Below are 21092 nucleotides of genomic sequence, written 5' to 3'. Positions count from 1 at the left end.
TGGTCTGTATCCAGGCAGCTACCACGTCTGCTCTGTGACCTTAGCCTTTCTGTGCCTCAGTTGTTCCTTGTCTGTAAAATGAGGTTAATTTTACCACTGAAGATTACTGGTGCTGATTAGAGGTAAAATGTAAGTGAAACACTTGGTACAGAGTAAGGAGTCATAGCTATTTTTGTATCCTGAAGATAAAGTGAAAAATCATTATTATTTTCCTCAGAAATAGCTTTCAGAACACCCAAGTATAGAGCTCCATTTGAGTCCCTGTTGCTCTGAAATGATGTTTATGGTTTTAGGAATGAAAAGAGGGCTCATCATCTCCCGGGGATAAATTGATGCAGGGACTGAGGTGTGTGACAGTGGCTTGTCCCTAACAGAAGTCCGGACCCCACTCAGTGGGTCACAGGCATGCTCTGGGTGGGTCTGTCGTTGCTGGGCGGTGTTGCACCTGAGTCTGTGCAGGTCAGCCCTGTCCTTGCCATTTTTCACCTACTGCACATTTTTGATTAAGCAAGTTACATTTTATAGCAGTGTTGGAATTTATCTTAAAATATGACAACCTGGACTAACTTTTAAATGAAATGAATGGCCGAGGAACACTTGAGGGCCTTTCCCACTGATCCTTAGCCTTCTAAACAGCTGTTCTGGCTCAGACGCCCCTTCCCTCTTCTCTCAGTTCCCACTTGTTGGAATGAACTCAAGAGAAGCCTCAGTTTGCCCTTTCCTTGCTAATTCTTTCCCATCTTCTCACTTTGGGCCCTTGTCTGTCTGCATATGGGGAAAGGCGTGGGGTCTGCTCCCTCGGGAAGGCTGCCCATTTCCTGTGATTAAGGCCTTGCCAGTTGTAGATGGCGCTGCCAACTGGCTTCTAATTTCTGTTTCCGTGGAGATTTGTTCCCCTTGCTTCTTTTCCTTCTGTTACTGGCTTTCAAGCTGGGATCTTTTAAAATCATTTTTAAATAATGAAAGGAAGGTGGGCTAAGACTTGATTTATTTAGCAGTCTCCCTCACAATTGTTTTAATTGACAGACTCCCTCAGATTTGGAATTTACTGAGTTTTCTCTAAGAGTTTGTATTCCTCATGCAAAGCAGGCTATTTAAAAGTTATAATTTCAGTGAATTTCTGAATAGTTGCTAACTATTTTCGGTAAGGTATAAATCTAATCTCTACCAAGTTTGGTTAGGTTTAGAGTCCATTGCTAAGGTGACGATGAATCGAAATATTCTAAAATTGTATGTTCATGCATATTACCTCATTTAATTCTAGAATAGTCTTGTGAGGGAGGCAGAGTAGATGCTGTTATCTCTGTTTTAAAGATAAAGAAATGGAAGGTGGAGAGATTAGTTGGAACATCCCCACAGTGCAAAGCTGGCCTGGGTGCCTGCCTCGTGGAGGGGGCGGTTGTTGCTAGCCCAGCCTGCAGCAGGGGGCCTGGTCCAGGGCTTACTTGCAAAACTAGATCAGCTGCTTTAGATCACTTGATAGGATAAGCATGCCACGTGATCCCTGATCCCTCAGACTGAGGCTGTTTTCAGATGAGCCAGGGCCGGATTTTCCAGAGGAGTCCTGGTCTTGGTGTGGAGAGTAGGGCTGCCCTTTGGAGCCAAGAGAATTCCGTTGAAGCTCCTACCACCTACACCATTCTGTAGCCAGTCAGAAATCTATTCACCTTTGTGGGGCATCTTTTGTATGTTCTGTGAACCGGTGCTCCTGTTACAGCCCTTACTTGGCTGTTGTGATGAACACCTGAGACATCCGAGCAAAGGGAGGGTGGGGACCTCTGACTCAGGTCCTGCCTGTGGCATCTGTTTATACAGCCCCAAGCAGGGAAGCTGGTTGAGTTGAATGCCTACGGGGATCTCTCTAAAGCTTGGATTTGGGAAAGTAGGCTAGAACCTGGCTGCACTCCCACAGAGCTATGCCCTGGCCCAGGAAAGAAGTCAGATGCTTTTGATCTTGGGTGGCCTGGGCCAGCTTGAAGCGGGGCTTGGATTCCCAGCCAGAGGTTGATGTTGGGTCACAGCAGTGATAGTCAGATCCTAACCACTAGACCAGTGGTCATTGACAAAGCCCTGGCCCTTTGGCTTTGCGGGTAAAGAATTCTCACAAAGACAGAAAGCAGTGAAACAAGTAAAGTATTTATTAAGAGGAAAAAGTTAAGTACAGGTGGATAAACACAGCTGTACTGACACTGAGGGGACGCAGACTGTCGCTGAGTCTCGCCCTTGAGGCAGTTTGAATTACTGTTGTGGGGCATTTTTTCTGGTTTTTCTTTGGCCAGTTAGTTTGATCTTCCTGGTTCAGAGCCCATATTTGGTATATCTCATGTGTGCACACTCATCTGTCAGCCAAGATGGACTCCAGAGAAGAGGTGTAACTTGGCATCGCTCCCCTTTTGCCCTCCAAGGAGCTTTCTATTCAGGAAGGTCTCCCTTGAGATTGAGAAAATGTGTGGTCTCTTATCTGGGGAGGGTCCAGCCTCCTCTCTGGATTGTCCTGCTATTGATATTTAGGAGTTTCTGTCCTCAGGGAACGAACTTCAGTTGGTCACCCTGGTTTGGGGGGCACGTCTACCACCTGCCTCAAATCCTCCCTGAGAGACACAGACCCCAAGAAATTTTTATCAGGAAGATAAAGGGTAAAACTTTGGTAGCTTCTTAAGCTGGCCAGGGCTTCGTAGACCCTATGTAATCAGGTTCATGGAGCTCTCTCCCTATCTCCTTAAAGGGCTCTAGGTTGGTCTTTCAGCAGGGTCTGCTGTGGGGAGTGACTGGAGTCCCTCATCACCCCTGTTCTGTGATGCCCCAGAGAAAGCGAACTACTTAGATAAGCAAAGACTAAAGACCAGTAAAAGACTGTTATAATCAGACTCAAGCAAGGGTAGGATCTGGTTATACAAGGTCAGCATATCTTTGTTAATCTCAGGCTTAAAATTTAGTATCTTTCTCTATTTCTAAAATGAAAGATCTGAACCTGTTGGTCCCAGGCCGCCTCCTTGGACTGAAAGGTCTTAGTTGCAGATTTGCAACAGTATGGAAAACAATGGGGAAAGTTGCTCAGTCGTGTCCAACTCTTTGCAACCCTATGGACTATACAGTCCATGGAATTCTCCAGGCCAGAATACTGGAGTGGGTAGCCTTTCCCTTCTCCAGGGCATCTTCCCAATCCAGGGATCGAACCCAGGTCTGCTGCATTGCAGGCGGATTCTTAACCGGCTGAGCCACCAGGGAAACCCACCAACAGAGCACTGGGCAAAATATGAATCAGTATGGCTGAGAAGAGGAAGTTTGTAAGAAAATGTTGCTAAGGAAAGGGTTAGGCAAGAGACATTAGCATTTTCTTCAATTGGAAAATGAACAATTCTGACCCTGTACATTACTGTTCTGAGTCTAGGGTCTCTGGTGGAAGACCATTTTCCTTCAGAAACTTGGTTAAAATTCCTTATGGGATGGACATTGCTTGGGGTAAGCAAATCCAGCTTTCCATCAACTCAGTGGAAGAAGCATGAATTTGTGCAGTGCAAGCCAGAGAGTTGTCTGTTCATCCTGTGGATAAGGGAAAGAGGTATAGAAAAGCTGAGTCAATTAGTAGCTTCATCGTAGCACCAGTCAGGCCATAATTGAGTCACCCAGCGTGGGCAGAGAAATTTGGTAAATTCCAAGAGCAAGAGTGAGAGCAGAGAAGACAATAGTTATCCAAACCTACCAGAACACATCAGTTACTCTGTAAGTGGATTGGTGTACCAGAAGGCAAAAGGAAGATAGTAGCTATTACTTAGCCTAGTGTCTAAGATGTCTTTCTGTCCTTTTTGAATAAGAGGTTTAGGTCTTGGAGTGGCTTATTCATCCACCTGGAATTTTCAGGCTGTCTTGGGTTCTCTGGGTCCTGTAGAGCCGTGCTTCCCAACCTTTTTGGCACCAGGGACCAGTTTCGAGGAAGACAGTTTTTCCATGGACCGGGGTTGAGGGGCAGGGGATGGTTCAGGCGGTAATGCGAGTGATGGGGAGCAGCAGATAAAGCTTCACTTGCTTGCCTACCACCTCCTGCTCTGTGACTCAGTTCTTAACAGGCCTCAGACCACTACTGCTCCACGGCCCAGGGCTTGGGGACCTCTGCTGTACAGACTTGGAGAAAGGGGTGGATTCACAGGGATGATTGGAATGTGGGTCTTCAGGTTCCTGTAACATATCAGTGGAGATAGGTTTAATCCTGGACAGATGAACCCAGCTGGTGACCCCCTGGAGTTTGCTGTAGGAGTACTCAGCGAGATTTAGTAAGGACCTTTCCATTTTGCGAGTAGCTAGTCTTCAGGGGTTCATTTTTCTAGGTCTTTAAAAGTACCTAGTCTCCAGGGTAACTGGGACTGTCATCTGGAGAGGACTGCACTCTCTTGCCCTGGACCTGGCCTAGGCTTATAATGTAACTGAGATGAGCCTGGGTTTCTGGGTCAGTTAGCGTGTCCAGAGTAAGGAGTGGCTCTCTGTGTGTCATTTTGCAAGGGCTTAACTTAGTGGTAGTTTCAGGAGCTGCCCTGACCCTTAGGCAGGCTGTTGGCAGCAGGATACCACGACTCTAACGTTTCCTGACAGTTTGCCCAAGGTTTTGTTTCGAGTACGATTATCCTGTTCCACTTTTCCTAAGGACTGAGGTCTTTAGGACGAATGGAGGTAGCACTTAATTCCCAAAGTCTGTGAAATCTATTGTGTGATTTTTGCTATAAACGAAGGTTCATTGTCACTCTGAAGGTGATGGGGCAATCTGAATCTAGGAATAATTTCCTTTAGGCGCACCTTAGCCACCTCAGTTACCTTCTCTGTTCTATTAGGGAAGGCCTCCATCTTACAGTTAGAGTACCTGTAAAGACTAGTAAGTATTTGAAGCCCTGGAAAGAAGGCATCTGAGTGAAACCTATTTGCAGTCCTCTCCTGGATAAATCCCACATTGCTGGACTGGGCTGACGAGGGGGAGGCTTGACTTTGCCTCCTGGATTATGGGTGGTGCAAAGGGCACAGCCTCAAGTTACTCTTTTAATTGTCTCCAGGAGCCCTTTCCCTGTAAAAACTTAGAAAACAACTACAGGCATCGCATCTCTCCCAGATGGAGAGAATCATGTAGCCCTTTAGTATTTTTCCAGTGGTCAGAGAAAGGAGTGAGCAGTTTCTGATCTGTGTGTCACCAGCCATCTGCTCCCTTAATTTCCCCCTCTGTTTCCTGCCTAGGTCTCTTCAGAAATTGAGTACCTGGGTATAACATTAGAAGGGGTAAGGGATAGAGTTAAAGCCATTTTTGTTATGGACATCAGGGCTACTTTGCTCGCTTCTCAGTCAGCCCTGTCATTTCCTCAGAAAATTTGAGAAGTTCCCTTTTGGTGCCCATGGCAATGAATGCCTGCTACATGTTTTGGTTTTTGAACCGCTTCTATGAGATGTACAATCTCAGCCCCACATTTTACAGGGAAATTTCTTGCATTTAGAAGTCTTCTCTATTTCCAGATAGCTGTGTGGCATGTAAAACGAAGGCATATTTTGAGTCTGTGTATATGTCTATAATTTTTCCTTCCCTTAGGATGAAGGCTCACATTAGGGCTTTTAGCTCAGCCTTTTGGGCTGAGGTGTTGGGTGGCAAAGATTGCGCTGCTTTAATACTATAATTGCTCACAATAGCATACCCTACCCTCCTGACTCCATCTTTAACGAAACTGGTGTTAGCACTTCCTCAGTTTTCTATGGCCTGGTCTACAGGTCAGATCAGCGGGCACAGACCTGGTCAAGGGTTTTGAGGCAAGAATGTGTTAGCTCTGGGCTTTTGGTGGGCATTAAGGTAGTGGGGTTGAGTGTGTGGCAGATTTTGAGGGTTGGTTCTGGAGAGTCAAGGGGCAAAGCCTGGTACTTGATAAGGCACCCTTCTAATTTGCCTGTTATCTCTGAAGTTGCTGGTACTTGTGAGGGGTCTGGATTTCAAGTGGCTGTCCAAAGACAACGTTGTTAGGTTTTTCGACCAGTAAACCAGTGGCTGCTATAGCCTGGAGGCAGTCAGGCCAACTTGGGCCACAGAGTCTAGTTGCTTGAAAAAGTAGCCTGTAGGCTGAGGAACTTCCCCTGGCTTCTGTATAACGACCCCCCAAGGCTGTCCCCCGCCTTTCAGCCATGTACAAGATGAATGGCTTTTTCAAACTGAGGAGACCCAGAGCAGGGGCTCTGGTGAGGGCCTGCTTGATATTATTAAAAGACTTCTCCTGTTCTCCATTCCAAAGTAACAGTTCTGTATCTGGGCCTTTAATGGCTTCATATAGGGGCTTAGCCATTAGTCCAAATCCTGGAATCCAAATTCTACAAAACCCTGCCATGCTCCAAAAAAGATGGAGATGTTTCTTTGTCTTTGGAGTGCTGAGGCCTAATATAGTTTGTTTTCTATCTGGAGATAATTGTCTATTTCTGGAGTTTATAATACATCCCAGATATTTAACTTGTTGCCTCGTGCCTTTTTCTGAGAGACTCTAACCCCGGGCCCCAAGGAAATTAGGGACTTCGATGCTATTTGATTTGAAGCCTCCATGGAGGGCCTCCATGTTAAAATATTGTCCAAATGCTGTGGAATGATCCCTTCGTTTAGGTGCGTCTTTCCTGGTTCCTTTCCTAGGGCCCGGGCCAACGGGTGTGGGTTGTACTCCGAGGCAGTACTGTCTGTGTGTACTGTTGCATTTGGCCTGAGTCAGGGTTAGTCCACCTGAAGGCAAACAGACACTGAGATGAGGGATAAACTGGTATGCCAAAAAAAAAAAAAAAGCCATCTTTGAGTCTAGCACAGTGAACTATTTGACATCTCCAGGAATCTGGGCTGATACGTTGCAAGGCTTGGCCATAAGGGGATATGTAGGGGCCACTGAATCTTTCACTGCCTTAAGGTCTTGCGCTGTATTGTGTTCCCCATTTGGCTTAACAGCTGGCAGAAAAGAAGCAGTGCATGGAGCCTGGAGGGTGCCAAGAGGCCGTGTCTTAAGAATTTAGCTGCACAGGGTTGTAAACCCTTCTTTGCTTCCAGCTTCGTAGAATATTGTCTCCTGTTGGGATAGGCAGTTTCTGGCCTAAAGCTGATTCTTACATGTTGGGCATTTGCGGCCCTTCCAGGGATTCCTTTGTCTCATACCGAAGGGTCTGCTGTTTGTAGAATATGCCTGGGAATAGGACTTTGCTCTTGTGGCTGATGTTAGAGGTAAAATAAGGGGCTGCCCACGTCCTCCTATCCGGAGTATGGCCCTGAGGAAACTCAGAAGGTCTCTCCCAAGGAGAGGGGTAGGACACTCGGTACAATTGAAAAGGCATGGGAAATCAGCTGCTGCTCAAGTTGGCAGTGAGAGGCCCAGTAAAATAATGGGTGCGAGACTTTCCCTTGACACCCATCACAGTACAGCTTTTGAAGGAAAGAAGTTCAGCGTGAGGATCAGGACAGGGTAAGTGGCTCCCTTATCAATTAAAAAATTGATTTTCTATCTGTCATGTCCAGGACTACCTGGGGCTCCTTGATGGAGGTAGATGTCTCGTTGTGGGGAGCCACGGGAATCCCTGGGCCACCTCAGACGTCCAGCATGGCCATCTCAGGAGTGGGAGCCCTACTTCCCTTCAGGAAGGAGTGAAGTCTCTCTTCCAGTGACTTGTTTGTTTGTAGTCTGGGCATGGCCCAGGGGGATCTTTCTGGCAATCTCGGGCCCAGTGGCCAGTTGAATTGTAATTGTAGCATTTCCCCTATTGGTGTTACCTTCGGACAGATAGATAGTTGGACTTTCTTGGTGCCATTGGGTTGTCCTGAGGTTAAAAGCCACGGGCGAGAGCAATGGCTGTCAGTTTTGCCTGAGCCCTGCCTGTCTTTCCTCATGTTGGGCTCCTTCTTCCTCCTCAGCTTGGTCTCCATTATTTAGTATCCCAAAGGCCACCCCCTAAGAGTTGGGGCATGAGTGTTTGTGGGCCAAATTGTAGCTTCTGGAGTTTCCACCTAATATGAGGGGCAGCCTGGCTGATAAAGTGCTGTCCCAGTAGGGACTGACCTTCACAAGTGGAGGGATCTATGTTGGTGTATTTCCTAAAAGCCTCCACACGCCACATGTGAAAGAAGGATGGATTTTCTTTTTCTTCTTGGTCATTTCTTTGACCATTTCATAGTTAACTGACTTTGTGATACACTTTCTCATCCCTTCTAATAGACATTGGATAAATGCTTCTTAGCTTCTGTTCCTTCCCGGGAATTATAATTCCAAGAGGGTTCCTGACCTGGGACTGTGTCTCCATTCAGAGCATAATGTTTGGGTTGGTCTCTGGCAAACTGGTCAGTTCCCTCTTGCCTGCTGTCCAGATTCTTTGTTTTTCATCACAAGTACAACAAGTGGATAGGACTGCTTGGACATCCTTCCAGTTAAATCATAGACCAGAGTGAGAACCTAAGACCATTCAACAAACTTACTAGGGTCTTCAGAAAATTGGCCCAGTTTCTGTTTATACCGGGCTATATCAGTTAAAGAGAAGGATACGTACTCTGTCCCTTTTCCATTTGCCACTTCTCTGACAGGGCATAATTTTCCTAAGCCTGCGTGATGGGAAGCTCCACTGTGAGTTACCCCAGAGGGACTAGTCTCTCTCCTTTGGGGTAACAGAGGGTATGAAGGGACATAGGGAGGTGGAGTTTGCGATTCGTCAGAGGGAGTGGGAGAAGTAGATGACTCTGAAAAAGTACAGATGCTGTTATTAGGAGTGGGGGGAGCTAGATTCCCCCCGAGAGATGGGAACTTACAAGGGGATCATCTAAAATGTCAGGAGAGTCTTCTGGTTCCCCAGGTTTTTACTGTATGTGCTGCCTAAGCGAGCGCTTTCCCCAGGGTTTGAATTATGAGACCCATATAGGGCGAGATGTTGGTAAAGGACCATGGAAGCCTGAACACAGGGACTCTCACTCCACTTTCCCATCTTGCGGCAGTAAAGATCCAATTGCAGAATGGTGTTATAATTTAGAAACCCATTTTCAAGGTATTTTTCTCCATTCCCCAATTTATACAAAGACCAGGCACTGTGACAGTAGAATTTGTTTCTCCTTTTTTTGTTGTTCAGTCGCTCAGTTGTGTCTGACTTTTTGCAGCCCCAAGGACTGCAGCACACAGGTTTCCCTGTCCTTCACCATCTCCTGGAGTTTGCTGAAACTCGTGTCTGTTGAGTCGGTGATGGCATCCCACCATTTTGTCCTCAGGGAAGCTCTCTCCTTTATTAGCCCTTCAATTAAAAAGTCCACTTCTTAACGATACACTCCAGAGTGTTTCTCCTGGCTTGGAGGGGGATCCTCCCACGTTGAATAACCTGCAACCAGAAACAAGAGAGCGCTCCTGGAATGGAGTGTGGCGTCCTGGAAATGTTGACCAGGAGACATTAACCTGAAGGGGTTTGGGGCATCCCTGAAATTCTCTTCAAATCTGATGGGATTTCATATATCCTCTTCATTCTCTGGTTGGTTTCTGGCGCCCAAGATACGCTTCGCAGGGCACCCAACCCAGCACAGCTGGAGAAGGGCTTTTGAACCAGTGTAGACAGGTTGCCAAGGACTTCCCTCAGGGATCTGTTGTTTATAGAGCTTATGTCCTGTGATAAGCCTTCCTATGCTGGAGTGTATTCCCTGAGACTGAGCATCTACAAAGTTTATAATTCGGGCTTCTGGTAGTGGCTGGCCTGATAGGCTGTCTGTAGCAGTGTGGAGGCTGCCATGCCTGGAGTGAAGGGGGTCTAGTAGATGTAAAGAGGAATCCTTGGAGAAATTGGAGCTGGGTGCTATGGAAGATGGCATGGGGTTCAAGGCTTGAGGGCCAGGAAGTGGAGAAATTCTCAATAGTAAATTTCTGACTTTGAGGTGAGAGACTAGACTGCTGAAGAATCCCAAATCCTTTGTCCTATCTTCCTGGCAGCTAAGATAGAATTGGGGGGACTTGCTGGTGGTCCAGTGGTGAAGACTCTGCGCCTACGGTGCAAGGGGGCCTGGGTTCGATCCCTGGTCAGGGAACTAGATCTAACATGCCATAACTAAGAGTTCTCACATGCCATAACTAAGCAGCCAAATAGATAAATAAATGTTTATAGTAAAGAAAAAAAAAAGAATTGGAAATCACCTGGTTTTGTCTGACACAGATGGCACTGAATTAGGCAGTGGCAGGGATGCAGTTTAGGAATGATATATAGGAAATCTTTCCATAAAAGGATGCAGAGAAAAAAAGTAAGAAATAGATCTTGTTGTTCAAGTAAAGTGGGAAAGAAAACCTTAGTGGAGGTTTCTGTATGGAGAAGTTAGTGAGAGTGAGACCCCTTGGGCTCCTGCATGGTCGGAAATTGTGTTTCTGCCATGTCCCGAAGGACAGCATCAGCTGTCACCCAGACATTTGAATCTGTGCAACCTGGGAAATTGCCCTGCCATCCCCAGTGTTGCAGGGAGCCGTAATGCTGTGAATGGGCAGACGTGGCCTGTGGGTCTTGAAAGTGAAGGGGATAATGAGAGAAAGAAAGCAAGAGTTAAAGCCACAGCTGGGCAAACTCCATGGTTTACCTTGACTTCTCGAATTCCCGAGTTTCGGCACCAAATACGATCTTGGGTGGCCTCGGCCTGTGGCTACTTAGAGCCAGGCTTCGGTTCCCTGGCCAGAGATTGAGGTTGGGTCACAGCAGGGAGAGCACCAGGTGCTCGCCACTAGACCAGTGGTCAGTACTGGCACTCCAGCTTTGCAGATGAGGAATTCCCACAAAGATGGAAAGTGGTGAAGCAAGTGAAGTATTTACTAGAAAGGAAAAGTACAGTCCATGTGGATAGACACTTGGGCAGACTCAGAGTTGCCGGGGCATGCTCTTGTGGCAGTGGAATTACTTTTATGGGGCATTTCTTCTCGTTTCCTTGGCCAGTCATGTTGATTTACCTGGTTTAGAGTCCAAATTTAGTTTATATCTCAGGATCCTCCCATATGTGGGTCTTAGCCACATGCACCTCTTAGCCAAGATGGACTCCACCAAAGAGGACTTGGGGTAGCGAGCATCAGTTGCCTTCTCTCCCCTTTTTACCTCCAAGGAGCCTTTCTGTGCATGTATAATTGGGGAGGTCTCTTGGGTTCAAGAATGAGAAATATGTGGTGTCTTATCTTCTATCTGGGCAGGGCCCTGCCTCCTCTCTGAGCTTTCCTGCTATGCTTATTTTGAAGTTTCAGTCCCCAGGGAATGAGTCTCCTATCGCTTTACCCTGCGGGAGCCCATCTACTTCCTGCCTCACTTTCCTTTAGCGACATTTTTAGTTGCATTTATTTGTGTAATTATTTCATTATGGTGCCAGGCAGAGTGCCTGGCTTAGGGACTCAAGAGATCTTTCTGAAGGAGTGATTGGGAAGAGCCACTTCAGAGGCGGAACCCTGGAATCTGTAATCTGGAGGGATGTCAGGGTTGAACGCTCCATCAAACAACCCTCTTGAGTCTGGATGTATCCATTCCTCGTGAATACACTTTCAAGCAACAAGTGAGGTTAATTTCTGGCCCAACATCCAGTCACCTGTTCGTGGAATTAGGCTCATCCTGGATTAGTAACAACCAAGTTACTTATTGCCAGTCATGTAATTTTGATCCATTAATTAAGGAGGATGAGGAATGTCGTAAGTTACTTGCTAACACTTAAATCAGAAAACGTGCTTACCGTTTATCCGCAGCTTTATTTTCTTGGTCTTCGGTGCACAGTCCTGGGTCTTAATGTAGACACTCTTCTGTGTTTGTCACCAGATGACAGGTACAAAGTATGCTGTGCTGATCCCTGAGGCAAAAAACCCACTGAATAAGCTCAAAGCCCTGACTTAAAGGAGTCCATGCTGTTGTGGGGGGTGTTTGGTAAATTGCCGGCTGTCTGGGACAGAGACAGAAGGCCACGTCAGCCAGGGTGACATTTGCCTGGGAGGGCTGCTGGATTTGCTGAGGCAGGGCCAGAGGCCCTGGCCCCCAGGGGCTGCGGGCAGGTGAGAGCTTGCTCCCGGAGGGGCCCTACGGAACCGGAGGACTGCTCGCCCTTCCTCTGGGCACCTTCACTCGCTGGTGCTCAGAGACACGTGCTTAAGATGTAGGGTGCCCTTGTGAACGTGGATGTGTGGTTTGGCTTTGAAGCACGGAGGATTTGGTCCCATCTTGGTGCTGCTAGAGTGATAGGGAGATGCCCGCAGGCCCCCAGTGCTGTGGGCATAACTAGGGAGGAGCCCTGCGTGTCTTCCTTGCCGACCTCCTGCCTGAGTAGAGCCCTGCCCCCGGGCAGGCTGCGCTTCGGTAGCTGTGGATGCGTCACAGCTCCCATGAAAAATGTGTATGGAAAAACCTCTGATCCTTTTTTAGTGGATTACGCTGCTTCGCTTGTCTCCAGTGCCTCATTATTCAAGATTATTTGATGTTCTCCAGCTTTTAAAATAATCATTTTCCACCTACGCAGAACATCCTGTAGAGACATTGAGTTTCCAGTGGGAACAGAGGGGAATACTTATTTTAAAATTAGGAAAATAAGCCTCTTTTGGGGAGGGGGAGCAGAGAGTGTTGCAGAACTTATATAACAGTGCAGGAACTCACATGTGGTGCCTGAGTTAAAAAAAAAAAAATGATATAGAGGCTTATTGCCGTCCCTAGACCCTTGCCCTGTTGTCTCCAACCACTCTGTTCCCCTTGGTAGTGGTAGGGCTTTTACTTCTTTCATTAAATGTATATTTATGTACTCAGGTGCACAGGCACTCAGATAAATTAGTAGATGCAAAATTGTGCTTATAAAACATAGGTAGGAGCTACAGGGGAAAACATGAACAACACCGGTGTTTAAAGAAACAGTGGTGTTTAACACTGCATAAAGGAGCAACAGCAATGTGCTGCTTCCCCGTCCCAGCCTCCCCCTCCTCTCTTAGGGTAGCTATGACCTTACAGTTTGTGATTATTATTTCCTTTCTTTTATTAGAATTTTACCACCCATGGTTTGTAGCCCTACAAAACTTATTGTTGTACAGAGTTTTAAACTTTATATAAAGGGAAATACACTGTATTTTTCGCAGTGTATAAAAATATGCACACACGTTGCTAAAACGCATCCATCTTGCTACACTCTGGTTTGCTTTTTCTGTTTGTGATAGATTCCACTTTCTGATTCTGCCCTGTGTTTAATCGTTCATTCTGCAGTGGAAGAACATGCAGGGGACTTCAGGGCCCCCACCTCTGCCTCTCAGCCCCCATCCCCTTTCCTAGGCTTGGGCAGATCATGCGCTTGGCACACTGGCTGGCAAGCTCTGTGTAGGGTCGACACACAAACCAGCTGGCTCCTAAAAGTGACAGTTTGTCTTCCAGACGGGTCGCCAAGTGTGTTGTCCCTCCAGCAGTGTAGACAGCTGCTTTGCTTCAGGTTTTCTCCAGTGTTTGATATTGTCAGGCTTTTTACCAGTTTCTTGGTGGTGAAATGGGGTCTGATGGTAGTTTTCATTTGCACTTCCTCAGCCATTGATAAAGTTGACTAAGTATTTCCTCTTGGTAAGTGCCTGTTTCTAGCTTTCTGCCCACGTTTCTGTTGGGTTTTTGGTCTTTTCTGATTTTATGAGTGTTTTATATAATGTAAACATTAATCAGTTATATGAGAACATCTTCCTTCAGTTTAGGGTTCATGTGGTATATGTTTTTTAATGAATGTTTGTGTGTGTGTGTGCGTGTGCGCGCACGTGCAAGTGCGTCTGTTAGTTGCTCTGTCGGTCCAACTCTTTGTGACCTCGTGGACTGTAGCCCACCAGGCTCCTCTGTCTATGGAATTCTCCTGGCAAGAATACTGGAGTGGGTTGCCATTTCCTTCTCCAGTAATGAATGCTCCCCCCCATATATATATATATATTTTTTTTTAATTAAAAAATTTTTATATTGGAGTCTAGTTAACAATGTTGTGTTAGTTTCAGGTGTACAGCAAAGCCGTTTACATTCCCACTAAAGTGTAGGAGGTTCCTTTTTCTCTATACCCTCACCAGTATTTATTGTTGGTACATTTTTTGATGGCTGTTTTGACTGGTGTGAGACAATAGCTCATTATAGCTTTGATTTGTATTTCTAAGCAATACATATCTATATATATGGAGATATATATATATATCTTCTTGTGTATTTGTATATATATGGATATATATATCTCCTTTTTCAAATTCTTTCCCAATTTAGGTTATTACAGCGTATGGAGCAGAGTTCTTTGTGCTATACAGTAGGTCCTTGTTGGTTGTTTTATATACAGCAGTATGTACACGTCATTCCCAAACTCTCAGCCTGTCCTCCCCCCAGTCCTTCCCCTTGGCACCTGTAAGTTTGTTTCCTCAGTTGGTAAGTCTGTTTCTGTTTTGTAAATAAGTTTATATCATTTTTTTAAACATTCTGAATATAAATGATATCATACCATATTTGTTTTTCTCCATCTGACTTAGTATGCTCATTTCCAGGTCCATTCTTGTCCCTGAAAATGGCATTATTTCATTCATTTTAATGGCTGAGTAGTTTTTTGAGGCTCCAAAATCACTGCAGATGGTGACTGCAGCCATGAAATTAAAAGACGCATACTCCTTGAAAGAAAAGTTATGACCAACCTAGATGGCATATTCAAAAGCAGAGACATTACTTTGCCAACAAAGGTCCGTCTAGTCAAGGCTATGGTTTTTCCTGTGGTCATGTATGGATGTGAGAGTTGGACTGTGAAGAAGGCTGAGCGCCGAAGAATTGATGCTTTTGAACTGTGGTGTTGGAGAAGACTCTTGAGAGTCCCTTGGACTGCAAGGAGATCCATCCAGTCCATTCTGAAGGAGATCAGCCCTGGGTGTTCTTTGGAAGGACTGATGCTAAAGCTGAAACTCCAGTACTTCGGCCACCTCATGCGAAGAGTTGACTCATTGGAAAAGACTCTGATGCTGGGAGGGATTGGGGGCAGGAGGAGAAGGGGACGACAGAGGATGAGATGGCTGGATAGCATCACCAACTCAATGGACATGAGTTTGGGTGAACTCCGGGAGTTGGTGATGGACAGGGAGGCCTGGCGTGCTGTGATTCATGGGGTCGCAGAGAGTCAGACACGACTGAACGACTGAACTGAACTGAGTATTCTGTTGTGTGTGTGTGTGTGTGTGTGTGTATACATCACATCTGTATCCATTCATTTGTTGATGTTTAGGTTGCTTCCATGTCTTGTCTGTTGTAAACAGCGCTGTAGTAAGCATTATGATGCATGCATCCTTTTGAACCATGTTTTTCTCTGGATATATGCCCAGGAGTGGGATTACTGGCTCATATGGTAGCTCTGTTTTTAATTTCTTAAGGAACCTCTTTTTGTTTCTTAAGGGCTTCCCTGATAGCTCAACTGGTAAAGAATCCATCTTCAATGCAGGAGACCCTGGTGCAATCCCTGGGTCGAGAAGATCTGGAGAAGGGACAGGCTACCCACTCCAGTATTCTTGGGCTTCCCTGGTGGCTCAGCTGGTACAGAATCCACCTGCAATGCAGGAGACCTGGGTTTGATCCCTGGGTTGGGAAGATCCCCTGGAGAAGGGGATGGCTGCCCACTCCAGTATTCTGGCCTGGAGAATCCCATGGACTGTATAGTCCATGGGATTGCAAAGAGTTGGACACGACTGAGCAACTTTAACTTTCAAGGAACCTGCATACTGTTCTCCATAGTGGTTATGCCACTTTGCATTCCCACCAAAGTGTGGGAGGGTCCTTTTTGTCCACACCCTCTCCATCATTTATGGTTTGTAGACTTGATGATGACCATTTTGACTGGTGTGAGGCAATGGCTCATTATAGTTTTGATTTGTATTTCTAATAGTGATGTTGAGTGTCTTTTCATGTGCCTCTTGGCCATCTGTATGTGTTCTTTGGAGAAATATCTATTTAGGTCTTCTGCCCACTTTTTGATTGGGGATTTGGGTTTTTGATACTGACTCGCATGAGCTGTTAATTTTGGAGATTAATCCGTTGTTGGTTACATCATTTGCAAATATTTCCTCCTGTTCTGTAATTTGTCTCTTTTGCTTATGGTTTCCTTTGCTTTGCAAAGACTTTTGAGTTTGATTAAGTCCCATTTGTTTGTTTTTATTTCTATTACTCTAGGAGATGGGTCGAAATATACATTGCTCTGATTTATGTCAGAGTGTTTTGCGTATGTTTTCCTTTAAGAGTATATTATATAGTATCCAGTCTTACTTTAAGGTTTTTAATCCATTTTAAATTTATTTTAGCATATGATGTTAAAGAATGTTCTAACTTCAGTTTTTTACATGTAACTCTCTAGTTTTCCCAGGACTGTTTATTGAAGAGACTGTCTTTTTTCTCTGTTGTGTAGTCTTGCCTCTTTTGTCTCAGATTAATTGACCGTAGGTACATGGGTTTATTTCTGGGCTTTCTCTCCTGTTCCATTGATCTATATTTTTGTGCCGATACTATATTGTTTTGATGACTAGTTTTATAGTATAGTCTGGAGCAGCTCCATTTTTCTTTTTCAAGGTTGCTTTGGCTATTTGAGATCTTTTGTGTCTTCATACAAATTTTAAGATTTTTTGTTGTTGTTGTTCTAGTTCTGTGAAAACGCCATTGGTAATTTGGGAGGGATTACATTGATTCTGTAGATTACCTTGGGTAGGATAGTCGTTTTTACAGTACTTATTCTTCCAATCCAAGAATATGGTGTATCTTCCTGTTTGTCATCTTTGGTTTCTTTCATCAGCATCTTACAGTTTGTGGAGTACAGGTCTTTTGCCTCCTTAGGTTTATTCCTCGGTTTTTGTTTCTGTTTTTTTGATGCAGTGGTAAATGCGATTGTTGCTTTAATTTCTCTTTCTGATTTTTTTGTTGTTAATGTAAAGAAGTACAGCAGGTTTTGGGTGTTTATTTTGTGCTCTGCAACTTTACTGAATTCATTGATGAGCTCTAGTAGTTCTCTGGTAGCATCTTTAGGATTTTCTGTGTATAGTATCATGTCACCTGTAAACAATGGCCGTTTTACTATTTCTTTTCCAATTTGGAGTCCTTTTATATATATTTTTTCTTATTGCTGTGGCTATGACTTCCAAAACCATGTTGAATAAAAGTGGGGAGAGTAATCCTTGTCTTGTTCCTGACCTTAGAGGAAACGCTTTAGCTTTTCACCGTTGAGTACAGTGTTCGTAGTTTTGTCATATATGGCCTTTTATGTTGAGGTACATTCCCTCTAGGCCTACTTTCTGGAGAGTTTTTATTATAAATGTTTTGTTTTGTCAGAACCGTTTCTACGTCTGTTTAGATGATTGTGTTTTTTTTTTAAATGATGCATTTCTGGCTGTAATGTGTCTTCGTTGCTGTGGGCTTTCTCTAGTTGCAGCAAGTGGCAGCTGCCCTTCATTGTGGTGCGTGGGCCTCTCACTGCGGTGGCTTCTCTTGTTGCAGAGCATAGGCTGTTGGCACACTGGCTTCAGTAGCTGCGGTTCGTGGGCTCAGTCACTGCAGCTCTTGGGCTCTTGTGGCACACAGGCTTAGTTGCTTCTCAGCACGTGGGATCTTCCCGGACAAGGGATTGAACCTGTGTACCCTGCATTGGCAGGCGGATTCTAAACCACTGGACCACCAGGGAAGTCCTGATTATATGGTTTTTATTCTCCTATTTGTCAATGTGTATCACAGTGATTGATTTGCAAATATTGAAAAATCCTTGTTTCCCTGGGATAAATCCCACTTAATCATGGTGGGATCAAGCTGCCACTTGGCAGCTCAAACAGGAAAGAATCTGCTGACAATGCAGGAGACTGGGGTTTGATCCCTGGGTCAGGAATATCTCCTGGAAAAGGGAATGACTACCCACTAAGGTATTCTTGCCTGGAGAATTTAGTGGACAGAGAGGAGCCTGGTGGGCTACAGTCCATGGGGTTGTGAAGAGTTGGACAGGACTGAGTGACTAGAGAGAGAGAGATGGTTCTTTTAATGTACTGTTGGATTCTGTTTGCTAGTATTTTCTGGATGACTTCTGCATTTATGTTCACCAATGATACTGGCCAGTACTTTTCTATTTTTGTGGTATGTCTGGTTTTGGTATCATAATGATGGTGTTTGGGGCTGTTTCTTCCTCTGCAAATTTTTGAGAAGAGTTTCAGAAGGATACGTGTTAACTCTTCTCAGAAGGATACGTGTTTGATAGAATTCACCAGTGAAGAATTCACCATTCATGTGATCCTGGACCTTTGTTTGTTGGGAGCTTTTTTATCACAGTTTCATTTTCAGTACTTGTGATTGGTCTATTCATATTTTCTGTTTCGTCTTGGCTCAGTCTTGGGAGATTGTACTTTTCTCAGAATTTGTCCATTTCTTCTAGGTTGTCCATTTTATTTGCATATAGTTGCTACAAGTAGTCTCCCATGATCCTTTGTATTTCTGTGATGTCTGTAACTTTCTAACTTTTAAAAAATTATTTATTTATTTTTCACGACATGGGTTTTTGCTGCTGTGTGCAGGCTTTCTCTAGTTGTGGTGGCTTCTCTCGTTGCAGAGCACAGGCTCTAGGCGTGCAGGCTTCAGCAGCTGCAGTGCGCGGGCTCAGTAGATGCTGCACACAGGCGCAGTGGTTGTGGTGCGCAGGCTCATTTGCCCCAAGGCTTGTGGGATCTTCCCAGACCACATGTTGATCCCCTGTGCCCTGCATTGGTGGGTGGATTCTTAACCACTGGACCACCAGAGAAGTCCCTCTGTTGTATCTTTTCCTTTTTTGTTTCTAATTTTATTGATTTAAACCTGCTCCCTCTTTTTCTGGATGAGTCTGGCTAAAGGTTTATCAGTTTTTAAAATTTTTTCAAAGAATCAGCTTTTAGCTTCATTGATCCTTTCCAGTTCTTCTCTATTTCGTTTATTTCTGCTCTCGTTTTTATGATTTCTTTTCTTCTACTAACTATGGATTTTGTTTGCTCTTTCTCTAGTTGCTTTAGGTTTAACTTTATGTTATTTATTTGATATTTTCCTTCTTTCCTGAAGTAAGATTGTATTGCTATAACCTTCTGTCTTTGAACTGCTTTTGCTGTGTCCCATCAGTTTGGAATCACCATGCTTTCATTGTCATTTGTCTCTAGATGTGTTTTGATTTCCTCTTTGATTTCTTCAGTGATCCATTGATTGTTTAGTAGCATATTATTTAGCCTTCATGTACTTGTGTTTTTTACAGTTTTTTTTCTCTTGTGGTTGATTTCTAATTTAATAGCATTGTCAACTTAAAAAAATGCACAACATGAGAGTTGTGAGTTAAGTTTTGTGGGGGCCAAATGAAAACTATAGCCTCGGAGACGGCATTTCAGGTAGTTATGAGAAACTGCTCCAAATAGGTAGAGGGGGAAGGTCAGTATGTATGTGATTTTGGTGAATGGGGATTACATGCAGTCAGTCACATATTTTTGCAGAAGGTCTTGTGAGGGTTACTGATAGTCACGAGGAGCAGATGTCACCATGAAGGAATTTAGTGCTTTTCTAGATATGAGGAGATGCAAGAACTGGACTCATAAAATCAGCTCCTGAAAATACCTAATTATCTGAAGGCCTGTTCTGCCTGTTTTTCTAGAGAACAGAGTGTCTCATTCCTGATGCTCCATCCTGAACTCCCTTCCAGGGGTGTTGAAGGTCAGCAGCACATGATTTAATCTTTGTAGAGGCAGATGGCAAGTGCCCATGGCAAGTGCTGTTTTGTAGTTGACAGGCCCCTTCATGGTAATAAATTCATTCCATGGTGCTAGGAAGGTGCACTCCTAGATGGTGAAGATTTTGATGATAGACTACTCAGTGTGGTCTTATGAACGGTAATTAAAGATCTCTGGACCACTCATCTCATCTTCTAGTTTTTTTTGGTCCAAGAAAAAAATTCCCTCTTATTGCATCTTCCCATATCTAGAATTACACTATTACAGTCATTGATCGCATACAGAATTATATATTTGATAAACTGCTTCAAGTTGCCTCAGTATGTTAGTCATTAAGTCGTGTTTGACTTTTTGTGACCCCGTGGACTGTAGCTGGCCAGCCTCCTCTGTCCATGGGATTTCCCAGGCAAGAATACTGGAGTGGGTTGCCATTTCTTTCTCCAGGGAGGTCTTCCCAACCTGGGGATCAAACTCTGGTCTCCTGCGTTAAAAGTGGATTCTTTATCATCTGAGCCACCAAGCCACCAGGGAAGCCATCATTATTTTTTTGGAGGCTCAGTTGCACATTTGGTAATACAAAAAATACTAATCTTGTAAAACAGGCAAAATGCCAATAATATAGCTAATAACTTTAATAGAGTTGTAAGTAAATATTTAAGCCAAGAGCTTCCCACACCAAACTGATTTTTGAAGAGCTTGTCAAGACTAGGGTGTGGGTCAACTTAAAGCACAATTCTGATTTTTCATATGGTTCCTTAAATGTGTTGTATGAGAGGATTCATCAGGTATGAAACACAGCATTCAGTTTGAATTATGGTACAGGTGTGTCCCTGAGATGCTGTAAGGACATTACAGGTCATGTAAATTTTTGCTTTTCTCATCATACAGACCTCGGGGTTCAACAGGCTTATACCCCAGTTACTGTCATTTAAAGCCTGTTGAGTAAATGTTGTTAAGGCTTTGATATGACCGATTACATTCTGCAGTCCTATTGAAGGCACAAAAATAGTTGTTAAGTGGTCATACGAGTGGCATACAGATCTCTAGATTGCTTGGGGTCATCTCTGAATTGTTATGTATATGACTTATGGCCATGGCACTCATACGGTACATTTTCCTATCCATCCCAGTGGAAGCCTAGGCCATAAATCAGTACCACAAATCCACTGAGTTCCATTACTTGCAACCCAGTGACTCTCTGGTGGTCTGACTCAGTTCCATACCAATCATTGTCTCTAAGGGTAATTATATGTAGGCATTGTTCATAAGGCACCCAGCCAAATTTCCTACTGTTTCTAGGCTTAGCTTGATTCACACTTAGTATGATTTAATTGTTCCCAACATAGAGAAACTTTTAAACTTAAATGACAATATAAACCCATCCCATAATTGTGGAAGGTTTCCTCTTAATAGATG

General features: G+C 44.4%; 1 protein-coding gene across 7 annotated transcripts in view; it reads left to right on the top strand.

Moving 5' to 3' along the window:
* The window catches only part of MLH1 (mutL homolog 1), an 88190-nt gene that overhangs the window by 25931 nt on the left and 41167 nt on the right, over nt 1-21092 (top strand). The gene's annotated exons all lie outside the window — the stretch shown is intronic.

The sequence above is a fragment of the Bos javanicus genome, chromosome 22 (assembly GCF_032452875.1).
Source record: "Bos javanicus breed banteng chromosome 22, ARS-OSU_banteng_1.0, whole genome shotgun sequence".
Lineage (NCBI taxonomy): Eukaryota > Metazoa > Chordata > Mammalia > Artiodactyla > Bovidae > Bos > Bos javanicus.
This window is presented reverse-complemented; position numbering and strand designations above follow the sequence as displayed.